The sequence below is a fragment of the Lynx canadensis genome, chromosome D1, assembly GCF_007474595.2.
Source record: "Lynx canadensis isolate LIC74 chromosome D1, mLynCan4.pri.v2, whole genome shotgun sequence".
Lineage (NCBI taxonomy): Eukaryota > Metazoa > Chordata > Mammalia > Carnivora > Felidae > Lynx > Lynx canadensis.
In genome coordinates, this window is record NC_044312.2 from 60,210,919 (window position 1) to 60,231,252 (window position 20,334).

At 40.7% G+C, this 20,334-nt stretch overlaps 1 protein-coding gene across 3 annotated transcripts in view; it reads left to right on the forward strand.

The window, feature by feature from the left end:
• STIM1 (stromal interaction molecule 1) overlaps positions 1 to 20,334 on the forward strand; it is a 188,126-nt gene that overhangs the window by 45,871 nt on the left and 121,921 nt on the right. The gene's annotated exons all lie outside the window — the stretch shown is intronic.

A 20,334-nucleotide genomic window follows, 5' to 3' on the forward strand; every position in this document is an offset into this window, starting at 1 on the left:
GGTTGATATCAGTCTGCTTGTTTATCTTGAGAGACTAGGCAAGTGGGCTGAGTTACAGAGATGTGACAGACATAGTCCTAGTCCTTGAGCAATCCACAGATTACTGAGAAGATAAGCATATAAGCAAGTACACTCCATACAGTGTCACAGGTGCTACAGTAGAGGAACATAGATGATGTACTGGGAGAAAGGAAGGAGAGTCTAAATGCTTAGCAAGAGGGAGTCAGGGAAGGGTTCAGAGATGTTTAAGGTGGATCTTTAAGAATGACCAGAAATGTACTAGGCAGTGTGAGGAAGTACATTGAGTGTTCAGGGAATGGTGAGTTGTTGGGCTGCTTGGAAGGGATTCTGAATGGCAAAGAGCTTACATCCTATTGGAGTTGAGCTTTACCATAGATGTTTAAGATGCAGAGTGACATGGTCAGAGTGGTGTTCTAGAAAAAGCTCTTTGATACCTGTGCTCAGGAGGCTGAGAATGGATAAACTAGAGGCAAAGAAGCAGTTGCAGATGGTGAGGCTGGAACAAGGGCAGCGGTCATGGGGATTGAAATTTTGTGAGTGAAGGGCAAGGAAATGTTAGGTGATTGGGTATTAGTGTGATGCCATTCACACATGGAAATACAGGCTGGAGAGTGGTGTGGGGAGTTAATGTTGGTTTTGAGATGCCTGTGGGTGACACTGGCTACCAGGGAGAGAAGATGGGAGTTTTGGAGCTCCTGCAAGAGGTAGAAACATAGCTATGAGAATGACTTCTAAGTGAGAGTGGAAGCCATTAGAAAGAGATGAAATCACCTGATAAAATACATAAAGTGGGGAAAAGATGGAGGTTGAGGATAGAGCCCTGGGGAACTCTGATATGTGTAGACAGAAACACCAGGGAAGGAGTCTGAGGAGTAGGAATCAGAGAGGTAGGAGAAAGTTCTGTCTGGGAAGCCAGGAATGGAAAGATTTCTAAAAGAGGGTAAGTGTCTATCAAAGCAGAGAACAAGGAGGGTGAGTCCTGAAATGAATCTACTGAGTCATTGGTGACCTGGTGACGGCAGTTTCAGTAGTGGGGTGGGGACGGAAGCTAGACGCTAGACCGCCCGTGGCTTGGGGTGGGAGTAGGAGGTGAAGATACAGAGGCAGCAAGTATTGACTTTTTGTTTGAGAAATATAGTGGTAAGGGAAGGAAGGAAAGAAGATGATGAGGAACCAGGGAAGGCAGGTTCAAATATTTTGTTTTTTCAAAGTTGGCAGAGTAGAGTGGGGAGCTGAGCTGGTGCAGGTTGAGGGAGGAGAGAGAGAAATGCAGCCAGTGAAGGTGCCGTGCCTCTCTCAGAGCTTCAAGTTACTGTGGGAACCCTATACTGTGGTACTGTGTTGAAGCCTGCGTCACAAGAAAGAGTGTGGGATAGACACGGGGGACCTTGATGTTAATAATAATTAACGTAGCACCATATATTGAGTAACCTTTGGACGCTAGGCATTTTTCTAGAAACATCGAACAGAATTCTAACGCTAACCACAACTCCCAGAAGTAAGTACAGTATAGTCACCATTTTCCATGTGAAAATAGACAAGTTAAACATTCAGGCAGTTAGAGGTGGAGCCAGTGTTTCGGCTGAGGTCTGTGAACCTACAAGGTGTGTTCTTTCCACTCTGCTGTGCTGTTTTTTTCATTAGAAGTCTAATCCTGAAGACTCTAAAGGGGGCCTTGGAAGGGGGTGCGGAGGGATGGATGGCCCAGAGAGATAAAGGTAGAGCTCTGTAACTGGCCCTACCCTGGAAGGAATGTGACTTGATCTCTGGAGTGAAGGAGAAAGGTCTTGGTCCTGCCTTGCTCTGTTTTCTCTCTGCTAAGCCTTTGGCTTTCACTTTATTTTTCTCCGTCTTTCTATAATTTCCTACCATGGCCTGTTGTTGACAATTTACAGAGCCAAAAAGATCAACTTCTAAGCCTAAGCCATTCTTTTTGACAAACTGCCTGTGAGGATTTGCTGAGCTGTAGGATGCCACTCTCTTTGGCACAGGGCACATGATAGTCTTCTTCCTGGTAAGTATTTTTATTTGAATGGAATAATTTTGGATCAGTGGAAAGAGCAAAGCACTGAAAATTAGAAGACATGATTTCTAGTATAAGTGAGCAGCTAGGTTAGCCCAGGCAGGTCACTTCCCTTGCATATTTACTTGACTAAGGCAGGGACTGTGTTTCACTCATCCCTGTATCCCACATACCTGGCTCGCAGCCTGATTGAACAGGTGTCCTGAGTAAGTTTATTCTGCTCATCTGTTAAAGGAGGGGATTGGACCTTTTGATTTCTAAGTCACCCCAATTCTAAAAGCATATTGTTCTATGAGGATTTATATACTTTAATTTAAAAATAATAAGTGTGGTAATTTGCTTAGGGCCTACTACTTGCCAGGCACTGTGTGATGCTCTTTACATATTTATTTTTTTAGATTATTTTTAAAAGTTTAACATTTTGCCTTGGTTGTTTAGAAATATTATAGTTCCTTGGGCTGTCAGCTCCATGAGGACAGTGGTACCTCTGCCTGTTTACCATTGTAGCCCTAGTGCTAAACACAGTGCTGGGCATGTTATGGGATGCTCAGTGAGTATCTGTTGAACACATGAATGAATGGATGTATTATTATTACAACAGTCCTAAAACACAGGTACCATTAGAGCCATCTTACTAAGAAAATTCTAGTTCAAAGGTCATGGATCTAGTACGTGGCTAAGAAAGAGGATTCAAACCTGTATAACTATAGAATTAGTGCCTTTACCACTTAATACCACAATGCCTCCACTTATCTGATTTTTTTTTTAAGTAATCTCTATACCGAATGTGGGGCTTGAACTCAGGATCCTGAGATTAAGAGTTGCATGCTCTTACAACGTGCTGTTCAGGTGTCCCTACTTATCTGATGTTTTTTTTTTTTTTAAGTTTATTTATTTATTTTGAGAGAGCGAGAGAGAGAGCATGAGCACATGAGTGGGGGAGGGGCAGAGAAAGAGGGAGAGAGGGAATCCCAAGCAGGCTCCATGCTGCCAGTGCAGAGCCTGATGTGGGGCGTGATCTCATGATCCCGAGATTAAGAGTTGCATGTTCTTCCAACATACTCTTCCAGGTGCCCCCATTTATCTGATTTTTTTTTAAGTTTGTTTTTCCTGAGAGAGAGAGAGTATGTGTGTGTGTGAGCAGGGAGAGGGGCTGAGGGAGAGGGAGAGAGAATCCCAAGCAGGCTCCATGCTGTCAGTGCAGAGCCTGACATGGGGCTTGAACCCATGAACTGCGAGATCATGACCTGAGCTGAAATCCAGAGTCAGAAGCTCAACCAACTGAGCCACCCAGGTGCCCTTATCTGATGGTTTAAAAAAAAAAAAAAATTTTTTTTTTAACATTTATTTATTTTTGAGAGAGAGAGACAGAGTATGAGCAGGGGAGGGGCAGAGAGAGAGGGAGACACAGAATCTGAAGCAGGCTCCATGCTCCAAGCTGTCAGCACAGAGCCTGACGCGGGGCTCGAACCCAGAAACGGTGAGATCATGACCTGAGCCGAAGTCAGACGCTTAACCGAATGAGTCACCCAGGTGCCCCCCTTATCTGATGTTTTAATCAAAAATTTGAAAGGATGGAAGAGAATGAGGAAAAATGCAGAGCAGAAAGTCAAATTTTCGTGAGGGATTGGTGATGGGGTTAGATGTTGGGCACCAAAGTTTTATTCATGCTAAAAGTTGTTGAGTATCTCTAGCACCTTAAGAAAACAAAGGGTTTGTAAAAGCAGTTATTATTCATTGGGTATTTCATTCTTGTGTAATAAATAAATGACATTTAGAAGCCATTTCCTTTGTTTTAACTATCATCTGTTCATTGAACACTCTCGAAGTTGTGTTTCCAGCTCAGACTTCTCTGAACTTTAGACTTGTGTATCTAACCTCTTAATTGACATTTTGGATGCCTGATCAGCATTTTAAACTTACCAAGTTTACGTTTATGTTCAGTCTGTCAGCAGATCCTATTGTTTTTACCTTTAAAACATATCCGAAATTCAGACATTTTTTATAGTCTCTGCTACTACCACCTTGATCTGAACTCCTGTATTCTCTTGCCTGGAGAGGTAATAGGCTTTTAGTTGGTTTCCCCAATTTTGCCGTTGCCTGCTGACAGTTTGTTTTATATAAAGCAGTCATAGTAATCCTTGCAAAATGTAAGTGTAATCATATAGCTCTTCTGTTCAGAACCATATCTTTCAGGGAAAAAGCCAGAGTCCCCCTTTCTCAGTTCCCTGGTTTATCTTCATCTCCCCTCCACCTGCTCACCCTGCCCCATCGGCCTCCTCACTTTTCCTGGAACAAGACAGATATGCTCTTGCCTCAAGCCCTCTGCATTTGTTCTTCCTCTCTCTCCTGTTTCTGCGTGGCTCCTTAGTTCATTTCTTTCAGATCTTTTGGTCAAATGCCATCTTCGCAGTGAGGATTTCTTTAATCATTCTATTTAAAAATAGCAACTCCTTCCCCATAGCACACTGCAACCTCTTTTTCTATTTTTCCCCATGGCATTTATCATCCTCTGATATATTTATTTCTCAGACCTTCCACCTTGTCCCCGCCCCCACCCCCCACCGTCAATTCCATAGCAGCAGGGAGTTTTGTTCACTGCTGAGTCCTCAGTGCCTAGAACACTGATGGGTGTATAACATATGCTTTGTAAATATTTGTTGAATAAAATATTTTGGGGCAGGTACATTGCTAGATGCTTTGTATATATTTGTTTACTTTTCTTTACATCCCAGCACGGTACCGCTATTATTCCCATTTTACAAGTAAGGAAAATAATTTGCCCAAGATTGCATAGCTGGAAGGTTGTAAAGCCTAGGTCTGTTCCACTTAATACACTATTAGGCCCAAATAAAATATTATAGAAGGATGGAGTCTAAGTATTATTGCTTTGCTGCTGAATGAAGTGTGTAAACCTTATAGGCCTAGATACCAGAAGAAAGGCAAAGTGTGAATGTCCTGAATTGGGCATTGTTCATTTTGTCACATGGGAACACGCTGCTATTTGTGATGCTGCTACAGCTGGAAACCTAAAACATCCTGGAAAAAGGCCTCTGTGGGAGATCTGCCTGTGTGCCATTTGACACACCTTTGGCTTGTGCACACAGAAAGCTAGAAAGGTTTTGTAACGATTTGGAAAATTTTCTCCCCCACTCTCTGGGAAAGACCTTCTTTCCATAGTTTGGAATAACATTAGAGTTACTTCAGGCCAATTGCTTCACATTACTCTTCTTTCCTGAGGCTTAATGTCAGCCAAAGTCAGAGTGTCAGCCGTTTCCAGGGTATACTGGAGTGTGGCTTTCTATGGTATGGTGGTTAGAAAGACCTAGAATGAGATGAGGCTAGAGTCTGAAATATCTTTAGGGTAAACTGTGGCTGAATTCAAATGAGACCCTAATAGAGGTGGGGCATTGTGTCAGAAAAGAAGGTGAGGGACAATGAGATCAAGATTCAACCCCCCCCCCCCCCCACCGCTGGCTGGGATTTATCTATCTCCTGAGTCTAGGGTACCCATAACACCCCCCTCCTCATTTTTTTTATTGTGGTAAAAGACGTATCAGATTTACCATTTTAACCATTTTTAAGTGTGCAGTTCAGTGGCATGAAATACATTCATATTGTTGAGAAACCATCACCACTGTCCATCTCCAGAACGCTTTTCATCTTCTAAAACTGAAACTTATACCCATTAAACACTCACTCCATTTTCCTGCCCCCCCTTCTGCCCCCCGCCCCAATCCCCGGCAATCACTATTCTACTTTCTGTCTCTGTGATTTTGACTACTCTAAATAAAATCCAGGGACCAGTAACTTTGAGGTGAGAGACCTGGTGAAGCCTTGGACTTATGAGAGACCCAGACAGAGGGATCAAATGTATTCAGGGTAGGCTGTTCTCAGTGACATGACAGGAGTAGAAGAGGAGGAAGTGGAAAAAAGTCATCCTGGCATGACTTGGTCAATGACAAGTCCAGAAAATAGTTAATTAGTGAAGTGGAGATCAGAGTGATCCCCAGAGTAAAATGAGACTGGGATCAGAGCTGTACACAGGGATTAATGAAAATCAGATGAGAACATTCCCCAGAGTAAGATAAGCCTGGAGGAAAAAGGTATGGGGGTGATAACACCATGCCCAGGGTGAGAGAAAGAAGATAGCATGTTTGAGCAGTTACAAGTAGTAAAGGAAATGTAGTGAGAAGAAAGAATTTTAGGACAATGTGTTTAGGAGATGAGGCTAGGGAGACAATCAGATGTCAGATTGTAGACAGCCTTGTATGTCATGTTAAGGATTTGAGACTTTATTCTTTTGGCAATGCAGAGCCCTTGAAAAGTTTTTTTTTTAATTTTTTTAATGTTTGTTTATTTTATTTTATTTTTTTTTAATTTTTTTTTCAACGTTTTTATTTATTTTTGGGACAGAGAGAGACAGAGCATGAAGGGGGGAGGGGCAGAAAGAGAGGGAGACACAGAATCGGAAATAGGCTCCAGGCTCCGAGCCATCAGCCCAGAGCCTGACGCGGGGCTCGAACTCACGGACCGCGAGATCGTGACCTGGCTGAAGTCGGACGCTTAACCGACTGCGCCACCCAGGCGCCCCTAGTGTTTGTTTATTTTTGAGAGAAAGACAGAATACTAGTGGGAGAGGGGCAGAGAGAGAGGGAGATACAGAATCCCACGCAGGCTCCAGGCTCCGAGCTGTTAGCACAGAGCCCGATGCAGGGCTCGAACCCACAAACCATGAGATCATGACCTGAGCTGACGTTGGACGCTTAATCAGCTGAGCCACCCAGGTGCCCCTGCCCTTGAAAAATTTTAAATAAGAGATAGATATGGTCAAATTTTGTGTCTGGTTACTGTGCCCTGTATTCCCAGGAGAGCTGAGGTCAGGAGAGGCTAGAAAAGACCATGGCAACCTAGGGACTGCAGGCAGATGTTTGCTGGAAACCATAAGGATCTTGCTTACTGTCTGAGCTGGGATGCCTGAGGAGGGGCTGGGGTCTGACCTCAGGGAAGTCCTCACTCTAGGAGGCTTTCCTGGACTTTGTCAAAGACTAAGAACCTCAGCAGTAACACAGCATTGTGAATGAGCTAAATGCCATTGAATTGTTCACTTTAATAAAAATGGTCAATTTTGTGTGATGTGAATTGGATTTTTTTTTCAATAAAAAAATCAAAGGGAGTCAGGGATGGGACTAGGCATTGCAGGATGCCAAAGCCTGTCCTCTTTTGGTCCATCCTTCCTATCATCTGCCAGAGTCCTCTAACAAGTCTGTCTAACCATGACCCTTCCCTGATCAGAAGTCTCTGTTGCTTTCTCATTCCCCACAGATTATAAAAGCCAAGCTTTTGATGGAATCTGGTGTTCATGACATTCCGTTATCTAGCTCCTGCTTATTGCCTTTTCAGCAAGCATCTTTGTGTTCATTCCCGCTCTCCATTTTGCTTGAATGCCTTCCTTCCTTGTCTGGCAACTCCTCATCCTTCAGTGGTCAGCTCCAGTGTCACCACTGTTTTAGAAGCCACCTCTGATTTCCCTGCCCATGGGTAGGCAGCCTATTTCACAGTTATTTTTTTATTATACTTGATGTGTCTCTGTTAGTTACCTCACTGTATTGTGATTGGGAGTTTTTTTAAAGACAGGGGCCCTACTTCATTTTTTTTTTTTTCTGTACCCTGAGCCCAGTATTGCACAGAGATGGCTGTCACTGATTATATTAAAGAAACTCTTGGGGCGCCTGGGTGGCTCAGTCGGTTGGGCATCTGACTTCGGCTTAGGTCATGATCTCGTGGTTCGTGAGTTCGAGCCCCGCGTCAGGCTCTGTGCCCCGCGTCAGGCTCTGTGCTGACAGCTCAGAGCCTAGAGCCTGCTTCGGATTCTGTGTCTCCCTGTCTCTCTGCCCCTCCCCTGCTTATGCGCTCTCTCTCTCTCTCTCTCTCTCTCTCTCTCAAAAATAAATAAATATTTAAAAAAAAGAAAGAAAGTAAATTTTATTTCTACACCCTAAATACCCAATCACAAAAGGCAAATAATAGGCTATGTTGGTATTGGTCAGTGTGGTGAGGCTAATAGGAGGCAACAATCCATAGTTGTCTTGTATCTCTTTTCTTTCCACCCTAGCCAGCGGGTTCCATGGAACAAGAACTGCAGCTACCTCAGGGTAGCTGGGCTTAGAAATTAGTTCTTTGTTTCATCAGAAAAATAGTAATAATAAAAAATAAAGAATACTGAAGTGAGTATAGGTGGCAGAGACTGTTAGTTGTCTTTGCAAATATTGTCTCTTTCGTTCTTTTTTTTAAATGATAAGAGCACCTGAATTTTAGCAGGACAGATAGCAGCTTTTTATAACTCTTTTGCAACCAAGTGTGGCCACATGCCCAGGTTGGGACTAGTGGGATCTAAGTGGAAGTGGCGTATCTACCGCTTTTAGGTCATGTGCTTAAAAAGAGTGGCTAAGTGTTTCTCTTGCCCTTTTTCCTTCCTGCCAGCTGGGGCATAATGAGAGCTATGGCACTTTCTGGTTCCAGCGATGAAGTGTCACATTGAGTGAGGATGGCAAAGTTCCACTCTCTGCCCTAGACTGCTCACTGCTAACATACTATATGAGACAGAAATAAACTCCCCATGGCTTAATCTACTCTAAATGGGGGTCTTTCAATGACAACAGCTTTACCTGCACTCTCACCGATGCAGGGAGGCCTCTGGTACTGCAGGCTCAAGTTGCTTCCTCTTGCTGCTCCTGGATGTTTCTTGGTGTAGTCACTGGGTTCTTACCATTTCTTGCCCTGCCTCTTAGCCTAATTCCTGTTGTTAAGATGATTCTCTGAATTCTGTCATCTACTTAAATAATTTATTGAGGTGAAGGTTATATCATTATAAAATTAACCATTGTAAATTGAACAATTCAGTGGCATTTAGTACATTGACAATTTTATGCAACCACCACCTCTGTCTAGTTCCAAAACATTTCTGTTACTTTGGAGTAAAACACCTTATCGACTAAGCAGTTTCTTCCCATTTTCCCTTCCCTCCTGGCAGCCATCAGTTTGCACTCTCTTTGTGGATTTAATTATTCTGGATATTTCATGTAAGTGGAATCATACAATATGTAGTCTTTTGTGTCTAACTTCTTTAATTTAGCATAATATTTTGGGAGTTTGTCCACATTGAAGCATTTGTCAGTACATCATTCTTTTTTTTTTTTAAGTTTTTTTGATTGTGATAAAATATATAACAAAATATGCCATTTTAACCATTTTCAAGTATATAATTCTGTGGCAATATTTACACTCACAGTGTTATACAACCATCACCACTACCTGATTTCAAAACTTTTTCATCATCCCAAACAGAAACTTTGTACCCATTAAGCAATAACTCTTCATTCTCCTCTTCCCCTTAGCTCCTGATAAATTCTAATCTACTTTCTGTCTCTATGAGTTTGCTTATTCTAGACATTTTATATTGCCTGTTTCATATAGGATCATACAATAATTTTCCTTTTGTGTGTGGTTTATTTCACTTTGCATAATGTTCATAAGGTTTATCCATGTATGTATCAGAAAACCTCATTTCTTTTTATGGCTGGTATTATATTATATTAGAACACACACACGCACATGCACACACACACACACACACACTCCACAATTGTTTATCTATTCATCTGGTGATAGACGCTAAACACTTGGGCTGTTTCCACCTTTTGGCTCTTTTGAGTAGTGTGGCTATAGACATGTATGTACATGTCCTTGTTTGACTACCAGTTTTTTTTTTTTTTTTTTTTAAGTAGGCTCTATGCCCAACATGGGGCTCAAACTCACGACCCTGAGATCAAGAGTTGCGTGCTCCACCGACTGAGCCAGCTGGGTGCCCCTGAGTGCCAGTTTTTAATTCTATTGGCTACATACAGGACCTAGAAGGAGAATTATGATTAAATTATAATTCTGTGTTTAATTGTTTTAAGAACCACCAAACTGTTTTCCACAACAGCTGTACCATTTTATATTCTTACCAGCAATGTATAAGGGTTCCATTTTGCCATATCTTTGCCAATACGAGTTATTTTTCATTTTGTTGGTTTTAGTTACAGCTATCATAGTGAGTGTGATGTGATATCTCATTCTATTATTTTTTTCTAAAGGATTTTATTTCATTTTAATGTTTATTTTTGAGAGAGAGACAGACAGAGCATGAGCGGGGGAGGGGCAGAGAGAGAGGGAGACACAGAATCAGAAATAGGCTGCAGGCTCTGAGCTGTCAGCACAGAGCCCAACATGGGGCTCAAACTCACGAGCCGTGAGATCATGACTTGAGCAGAAGTCGGATGCTTAACTGACTGAGCCAGCTAGGCACCCGTCATTGTGGTTTTGATTTGCATTTCCCTAACGATTAATGATGTTGAGCATCTTTTCATGTACTTAGTGACCATATGTATATCTTTTAAAAAAATTTTTATTTTAGGGGCACCTGGGTGGCTCAGTCAGTTGAATGTCTGACTTCGGCTCAGGTCATGATCTCACAGCTCGTGAGTTGGAGCCCTGCGTTGGGCTCTGTGCTGACAGCTCGGAGCCTGGATCCTGCTTCAGATCTGTGTCTCCCTCTGTCTCTGCCCCTTATCCACTCGCATTCTGTCTCTGTCTCTTTCAAAAGTAAATAAACATTAAAAAATTTTTTTTATTTTAAGTAGTCTCCATGCCCAATATGGGGCTTGAATTCATGACTCGTAGGTTAAGAGCCACATGCTCTACTGACTGAGCCAGCCAGGCACCCCCCTCTGTATATCTTCTTTGGAAAAGTGTCTGTTCAATTCCTTTGTCCATTTAAAATTAGGTTATTAAGTGGCATCTGGGTGGCTTAGTTGGTTAAGTGTCCAACTTCGGCTCAGGTCGTGATCTCACAGTTTGTGAGTTCAAGCCCCACATTGGGCTCTGTGCTGACAGCTCAAAGCCTGGAGCCTGCTTCAGATTCTGTGTCTCCCTCTCTCTCTGCCCTCACCTGCTCAATGCTCTTTCTCTCTCAAAAATAAATATTAAAAAGAAATTTTTTTTTAATTAGGTTGTTTGTCTTTTTATTGTTGAGCTGTTAGAATTCTTTATATATTCTGGATACTAGACCCTTACCAGATATATATGGTTTGCAAATAAATATTCCTTCCATACTGTAGGTTGACTTTTCATACTCTTGATAATATCTTTTGATACACAGTCATTTTTAATTTTCATGGAGTCCCATTTATCTATTTTTTCTTTTGTTGCTGATGCTTTTGGTGTCATATCTAAGAATCATTGCCAAATCTAAGGTAATAAAGATTGCCCCTGTGTTTTCTTCTAAGAGTTTTATGGTTTTGGCTCTTACATTTAGGTTGTTGATTCATCTTGAGTTAATATTTGTATAAGATGTGAGTCTAACACACTTTTAAATCCTTGAATGTATGCTGTTGGGATTTTCCCAGTCAGTAACAATTTTTGGGTCTTCAGATCCCGAGAGATACAGAAGTTGTGTTAGCTATTATTGGCCGAAGTGCTCCTTTTCACCAGAGGTGTATCTTAGAACACATTTCCTCCTCTTCAGATGCTATCCACTGATGTGCATTTGATAGGTCCAGGGCTGCTTCGAGAGTAAGGCCACTGACGTTTAGTGCTACCAGCCAGTTGATTAACACACATTTTTGTATGTGCAGTGAGATGCTGTGCCATGGGCTTGTCTGTATCTTAGGCTCTGCAGAAAGGGAGGAGAGCGAGGCTTGCATGAAGCAAGGCCAAGCTGCCAGGGGTCAGTGAAACAATGCTGTCAGGTTGCAAGTCTGTACTGAGCCCAGTCAGGTTCCTAGTCCTGCTTATGGCTTGTTGAGAACTACGTAAAACAGTAATGAGTAGCAGAAAGATATAATTTGGAGACAGAAGCCTTGATTTCAAATTGGATGATGTCTGGTTAGTCACTTCTGTCTGAATTTCAGTGTCTTCACATATACAGCTTGAATGTTAACTTCATAGGGTTGTTTTGTTTTTGAAGATCAGATGAGATTATCAATGGGAAAGTGATTTGGAAACTGTAAAATGCTGTGCACATTTAGGAATGTAATGAAGTCAAGGGGAAAACTAAGTCTTCTGTGAGTTGTTGTTGTTGCTATTGTTTTAATATTCTCCCCCCACCTATGATTTACAGCAAAGGCTTGAGGCTTATTGGCCAGATGCATGTTTTTCATTTTTTTTTTTTTTGAATATTTTTACATTTGTTGTGACTCTTTTTGCAAGTGTGTCTTTTTGCAAGTGACAGAAATATAACTCAGACTGACTTAAGCAAGAGAGGAACTTATTGACTGTAGTAACTAAAAGGCTAAATGTATATTTACCTTCAGAAACAACAAGATCCCTGGAATTGAATGATGTCATTGGGTTTAATCTCTTTTCCTTTGGCTCTGCTTTTCTTTGTTTTGGTGTCATTCTTAAAAGACTCCACCCATGCAGTGGCAAAGATCAGTATCAGCTTTGGGTGTGCATTCTACTAGCTAAGCAACCACTATCGAAAGATAATACCTCTTTCTTGATGGTGCTGGCAGTCCTGGGTATGATTTCGGCTTGGGTCATGTGTCTACCGTAAAGTAATCACAGAAGAATGCTGGACTTTTATTGGCCAACAGAGTTACATTGTTTCTACTCAGGGAACCCAGAGGTCAGGGTCTGCTTCCCTGATACCCTGTGGGCTGAGAGCAGGGAGGAGTGGTCCCCTCAGGGGAGATCAAGATGCTTTTACTTAAGGGCTTGGGAGGTGGGGAGCTAGTTAAATCAGCAAAATTCGTAGACCTTCACTACCAAAAAAAAAAAGTGTGTTTCCAGTACTTAAAGCTCAACCAAATACAGCTACTCTGCTTGACGAAGTAAGATATTGCCAAGGAACCTGGGTGAGAGGAGAGGTGTGTAGAGCAAGATTTAAAACTTCTAGACAGTTTATTCAGTACATATTTGTCTAAGGTGTGATAGTCCTTGAATCCTTTCTTCCTATCTATCTGGCCTTTTATAGAAGAGATTGCATTTTTCCTCCAAGTGAGGTAAGTAGCTGAGCCAGTTATTGCCTAGAGCTGAAGATGTCAAGGGCCTTGCTTAGCCCTGACACCACACTGCTTTCATTGAAGAAGCCACAAGCCTTTCAAATTTAAATAGGGAGTCAGAGAACAAGAAGTCACTTTACAATGTATTGGTTAACCAGAGGATGAAATATATTTATATCCTCAACATTTGCAAGGGCTTAGTATGCTAGAGTGTATAGAGCTGTGAGCTGGATTCTGTTTTGTAAATTGAGTGAGAGTAAAACCACTCTTATGTATCAGCCAGGTGATCATGCAGCCAATAGCCATTCAGTATTGTGTTGTGTTGTTTTTTTTTTTTTTTTTTGAGGTAAAATACATTTAACATAAAAGTTGCCATTTTAGAGTGTACAGTTCAGTGATTTTTTTTTAACAGTTTTGTGCAACCATCATCATTATCTAATTGCACAACATTTTCATCATCCCCAAAAGAAACCCCATTACCCATTAAGCAGTCACTCCCTATTCTCTAAACCTTGGCAACTATAATCTACTTTCTGTCTCTGTGGATTTGCCTATTTGGACATTTTATATAAATGGAATCATGTCTGGCTTCTTTTACTTGGCATAATGCTAATATATATTTATCTTACTACTTTCTTATGATACTTTCTAGAAGTAGAATCATCCCATACATCTACCAAGTAGTCATTTCTTCTATCCTCAAACGTATAATTAGGATGGACATACCTAACAATTGGAGTAGCACCCACATCAGATCCTTGACCTGTCAAATAAGAGCTATCACAGTGGGGAAGGCCAAGTGGAAGCCTTTGAAACTGCTGCATGCTCCCCTGGTCAAGATAGTGAATCAAAACCAATATCACATTCTGTGAGGGATGGTGGAGGTTAGGGCTAGCCTTAAGTATCTTAAAAATGCAGGGGTGATGATCCCTGTTCTGTCTACATGTAATTCATTAGCCTGTCTTCTTGCAAAACTGGGTGGATCCTGGAGAATGTAGACTCCAGCAGTTTAACTGAATAGCCCTAATTATGGCTGCTGGGATGCATGTGGTATCTTTGCTAGAGCATGTGAATATGTGGCCATTAGTTTGGTGAATGCATTCTTTTCTCAGTCAGAAAAAAGGATCAAAACCAGTTTGTATTCAAGTGGCACAGATATCAGTATACCTTTATAGTTTTTCCCAGGTCTATATAAACACTTACACTCTTGTACTCTTTGTCATGATCTGGTCAGAAGAGACCTGGACCATCTGGCCATTTCATAGAACATCACTTTGATCTATTACACTGACAACGTCATGCTATAATCAGCATGAGCAAGAGCCCTGGATAAGATATATGCTGTTCCACATGGATTCTGTCCCATTCTTTGCCAAAGTGAATGTATTTGGTTTTAAAATATGTCCACAAATTGTTTGATACCTGTCCCATCAAGAGCCTAATTCCCCTCCCCTTGACCAAGCCAGTCCCTGGTGACTTGAATCTAACAAATAGAATAAAGTAAAAGTGATGGTGTATGACTTCAGAGTTTCTTTGTCTCTCTGTCTTTGGGATCACTCATTCTGGGGAAGCCCACTACTGTATTGTGAGGATACTCAAACTGCCTATGGAAAAGCCCACATGGAGAAGAACTGAGGCTTCTTGATAACACCCAGCACTGATTAGCTAGGAACACCAGTGAGCCATCTTGGAAGCAAATCCTTGAGGCCTAGTTAAGTCTTCAGGGACGATAGCCCTTTATAAACCTTTATGAGAGACCTGAGCCAGTTAAGTCACTGTCTGATCCCTAACTCTCCATAAATGTTTATTGTTTTAAGCAACTTAATTTTGGGGTAATTTCTTATGCAGCAGTAGATATTAATACACAGCCCCACGAGCTATGTATGAGAGTTCCAGTTGTCTGACATCCTTTCCAACACCTAATATTTACCTGTTTTTTTCATTTTAGCCATTCAGGTTAGTGTGTAGTATTACTGCATTGTGGTTTTATTTTTTAGTTTAATTTTTAAAGTTTATTTATTGAGAGAGAGAACTTGAGCAGGGGAGGGGCAGAGAGGGAGGGAGAATCCCAAGCAGGCTCCGTGGTGTCAGTGTGTAGCCTCATGTGGGACTTGATCTCATGAACTGTGAGATCATGACCTGAGCTGAAATCAAGAGTGAGACGCTTAAGCGACTGAGCCACCCAGGTGCCCCACTGCATTGTGATTTTAATTTGTATTTCCCCTGTGACTAATGAATCTTTTTATTCATAAATATATGAATAATATATACATATGATAAATATGTACATATACATATATGTATACATATGTATATATGATATATATGACAAGTCCAGACAGTGTGTGCAGATTATATATCATATATATATTTTAAGCAGTGTATATTTACGATATATATACACACACACATTTATCATATCTATATCTACACATACACATATACACTGTCTGGATTTATTATTTTGTTAATTTTGTTTTTTTTTTTTTTTTTTTTTTTATGAAATTTATTGACAAATTGGTTTCCATACAACACCCAGTGCTCATCCCAAAAGGTGCCCTCCTCAATACCCATCACCCACCCTCCCCTCCCTCCCACCCCCCATCAACCCTCAGTTTGTTCTCAGTTTTTAACAGTCTCTTATGCTTTGGCTCTCTCCCACTCTAACCTCTTTTTTTTTTTTTTTCCTTCCCCTCCCCCATGGGTTCCTGTTAAGTTTCTCAGGATCCACATAAGAGTGAAACCATATGGTATCTGTCTTTCTCTGTATGGCTTATTTCACTTAGCATTACACTCTCCAGTTCCATCCACGTTGCTACAAAGGGCCATATTTCATTTTTTCTCATTGCCACATAGTACTCCATTGTGTATATATACCACAATTTCTTTATCCATTCATCAGTTGATGGACATTTAGGCTCTTTCCATAATTTGGCTATTGTTGAGAGTGCTGCTATGAACATTGGGGTACAAGTGCCCCTATGCATCAGTACTCCTGTATCCCTTGGATAAATTCCTAGCAGTGCTATTGCTGGGTCATAGGGTAGGTCTATTTTTAATTTTCTGAGGAACCTCCACACTGCTTTCCAGAGCGGCTGCACCAATTTGCATTCCCACCAACAGTGCAAGAGGGTTCCCGTTTCTCTACATCCTCTCCAGCATCTATAGTCTCCTGATTTGTTCATTTTGGCCACTCTGACTGGCGTGAGGTGATATCTGAGTGTGGTTTTGATTTGTATTTCCCTGATAAGGAGCGACGCTGAACATCTTTTCATGTGCCTGTTGGCCATCTGGATGTCTTCTTTAGAGAAGTGTCTATTCATGTTTTCTGCCCATTTCTTCACTGGGTTATTTGTTTTTCGGGTGTGGAGTTTGGTGAGCTCTTTATAGATTTTAGATACTAGCCCTTTGTCCGATATGTCATTTGCAAATATCTTTTCCCATTCTGTTGGTTGCCTTTTAGTTTTGTTGGTTGTTTCCTTTGCTGTGCAGAAGCTTTTTATCTTCATAAGGTCCCAGTAATTCACTTTTGCTTTTAATTCCCTTGCCTTTGGGGATGTGTCGAGTAAGAGATTGCTACGGCTGAGGTCAGAGAGATCTTTTCCTGCTTTCTCCTCTAAGGTTTTGATGGTTTCCTGTCTCACATTTAGGTCCTTTATCCATTTTGAGTTTATTTTTGTAAATGGTGTGAGAAAGTGGTCTAGTTTCAACCTTCTGCATGTTGCTGTCCAGTTCTCCCAGCACCATTTGTTAAAGAGGCTGTCTTTTTTCCATTGGATGTTCTTTCCTGCTTTGTCAAAGATGAGTTGGCCATACGTTTGTGGGTCTAGTTCTGGGGTTTCTATTCTATTCCATTGGTCTGTGTGTCTGTTTTTGTGCCAATACCATGCTGTCTTGATGATGACAGCTTTGTAGTAGAGGCTAAAGTCTGGGATTGTGATGCCTCCTGCTTTGGTCTTCTTCTTCAAAATTCCTTTGGCTATTCGGGGCCTTTTGTGGTTCCATATGAATTTTAGGATTGCTTGTTCTAATTTCGAGAAGAATGCTGGTGCAATTTTGATTGGGATTGCATTGAATGTGTAGATAGCTTTGGGTAGTATTGACATTTTGACAATATTTATTTTTCCAATCCATGAGCAGGGAATGTCTTTCCATTTCTTTAAGTCTTCTTCAATTACCTTCATAAGCTTTCTATAGTTTTCAGCATACAGATCCTTTACATCTTTGGTTAGATTTATTCCTAGGTATTTTATGCTTCTTGGTGCAATTGTGAATGGGATCATTTTCTTTATTTGTCTTTCTGTTGCTTCATTGTTAGTGTATAAGAATGCAACTGATTTCTGGACATTGATTTTGTATCCTGCAACTTTGCTGAATTCATGTATCAGTTCTAGCAGACTTTTGGTGGAGTCTATCGGATTTTCCATGTATAATATCATGTCATCTGCAAAAAGCGAAAGCTTGACTTCATCTTTGCCAATTTGGATGCCTTTGATTTCCTTTTGTTGTCTGATTGCTGATGCTAGAACTTCCAGCACTATGTTAAACAACAGCGGTGAGAGTGGGCATCCCTGTCGTGTTCCTGATCTCAGGGAAAAAGCTCTCAGTTTTTCCCCGTTGAGGATGATGTTAGCTGTGGGCTTTTCATAAATGGCTTTTATGATCTTTAAGTATGTTCCTTCTATCCCGACTTTCTCAAGGGTTTTTATTAAGAAAGGGTGCTGGATTTTGTCAAAGGCCTTTTCTGCATCGATTGACAGGATCATATGGTTCTTCTCTTTTTTTTTGTTAATGTGATGTATCACGTTGATTGATTTGCGAATGTTGAACCAGCCCTGCATCCCAGGAATGAATCCCACTTGATCATGGTGAATAATTCTTTTTATATGCTGTTGAATTCGATTTGCTAGTATCTTATTGAGAATTTTTGCATCCATATTCATCAGGGATATTGGCCTGTAGTTCTCTTTTTTTACTGGGTCTCTGTCTGGTTTAGGAATCAAAGTAATACTGGCTTCATAGAATGAGTCTGGAAGTTTTCCTTCCCTTTCTATTTCTTGGAATAGCTTGAGAAGGATAGGTATTATCTCTGCTTTAAATGTCTGGTAGAACTCCCCTGGGAAGCCATCTGGTCCTGGACTCTTATTTGTTGGGAGATTTTTGATAACCGATTCAATTTCTTCGCTGGTTATGGGTCTGTTCAAGCTTTCTATTTCCTCCTGATTGAGTTTTGGAAGAGTGTGGGTGTTCAGGAATGTGTCCATTTCTTCCAGGTTGTCCAATTTGTTGGCATATAATTTTTCATAGTATTCCCTGATAATTGTTTGTATCTCTGAGGGATTGGTTGTAATCATTCCATTTTCATTCATGATTTTATCTATTTGGGTCATCTCCCTTTTCTTTTTGAGAAGCCTGGCTAGAGGTTTGTCTGGATCCACTGTCTGGATTTATTATTTTGTTAATTTTGTTATTTTTTTGTTAATTTTGTTATTTTTTATTTTGTTGCTTGTTATTTTATTACTGGTTTGTTGGAGTTCTTTATGTATTCTGGATACAAGTTCTATATATTGTGAATATTTTTTCTCAGTTTATCAATTTTTTCCTTCATGTTTAGCCCTTTTTGTGTTCTTTTATTTTATTTATTTAAAAAATTTTTTATTAACTTTTTTTTTTTTATTTCTTAAAATTTACATCCAAATTAGTCAGCATATAGTGCAACAATGATTTCAGGAATAGATTCCTTAGTGTCCCTTACCCATTTAGCCCCCCCCCCCCCCCCACAACCCCTCCCATAACCCTCAGTTTGTTCTCCATATTTATAAGTTTTGTCTGTTTTGTCCCCTTCCCTGTTTTTATATTATTTGTGTTTCCTTTCTCTTATGTTCATCTGTTTTGTCTCTTAAAGTCCGCATATGAGTGAAGTCATATGATTTTTGTCTGTCTCTGACTAATTTCACTTAGCGTAATACCCTCCAGTTCCATCCACATAGTTGCAAATGGCAAGGTTTCATTCTTTTTGATTGCCGAGTAATACTCCATTGTGTGTGTGTGTGTGTGTGTGTGTGTGTGTGTGTATACAGATGTATATATGTATCTGTATATATATATCTCATATCTTCTTTATCCATTCATCCATCGATGGACATTTGGCCTCTTTCCATACTTTGGCTATTGTTGATAGTGCTGCTATAAACGTGGGGGTGCATGTGTCCCTTCAAAACAGCACTCCTGTATCCCTTGGATAATTAATTTTTTTAATGTTTACTTATTTTTGAGACAATGCAAGAGACAGAGTGCAAGCAGTGGAGGGGCAAACAGAGGGAGACACAGAATCTGAAGCAGGCTCCAGGCTCTGAGCTGGCAGCCCAGAGCCTGATGCGGGGCTTGAACTCACGAACCGTGAGATCATGACCTGAGCCAAAGTCGGACACTTAACTGACTCAGCCACTCAGGTGCCTCAATTTTTGTGTTCTTTTAAAGAAAACTTTTGCCTACTCCAAGTTCAAGAAGCTATTCTCCTATTTTCTCACTTTTAAGCCTTATTATTTCATACCTTTTGCATAGTTCTGCAGTGATCTGGAATTACTTTTTTGTGTGTATGGTGTGATGTGGTCAAGGTACATCCCTCCCACTCTATCCCTGTATGGATATCTAGTTGATCTAATAACATTTATTGAAGAGATTACTTTCCCTTCTGTACTATAGTGCCACCTTTGTCATAAGTCAAGTGATCATTATGTGTGGGTCTGTTTTAGAATCTGTATTCTGTTCCATTGCTCATTTTTTTTTTAATTTAAAAACTTTTTTTAAATGTTTTTATTTATTTTTGAGACAGAGAGAGACAGAGCATGAGCAGAGGAGGGGCAGAGAGAGAGGGAGGCACAGAATCTGAAGCAGGCTCCAAGCTGTCAGCACAGAGCCCGACGCGGGGCTCAAACTCACAGACTGTGAGATCATGACCTGAGCTGAAGTTGGATGTCTAACTGACTGAGCCACCCAGGCACCCCTCCATTGCTCATTTTGTATCCTTGCAGTAATACCATACTGTCTTAATTGTTACTATAATAAGTCTTGATATTTGGTAGTGTAAGTCTGTCAGCTTGTTCTTCAGGACTGCCTTGGCTGTTCTTGGTCCTTTGTATTGCTATATGATTTTTAGAATCAGTTTGTCAATTTCTGCTAAGGAAAAAACCTATTAGGAAGGAAGGAAATTTGACTGGGTTTGCATTGAATCTATATATTAAT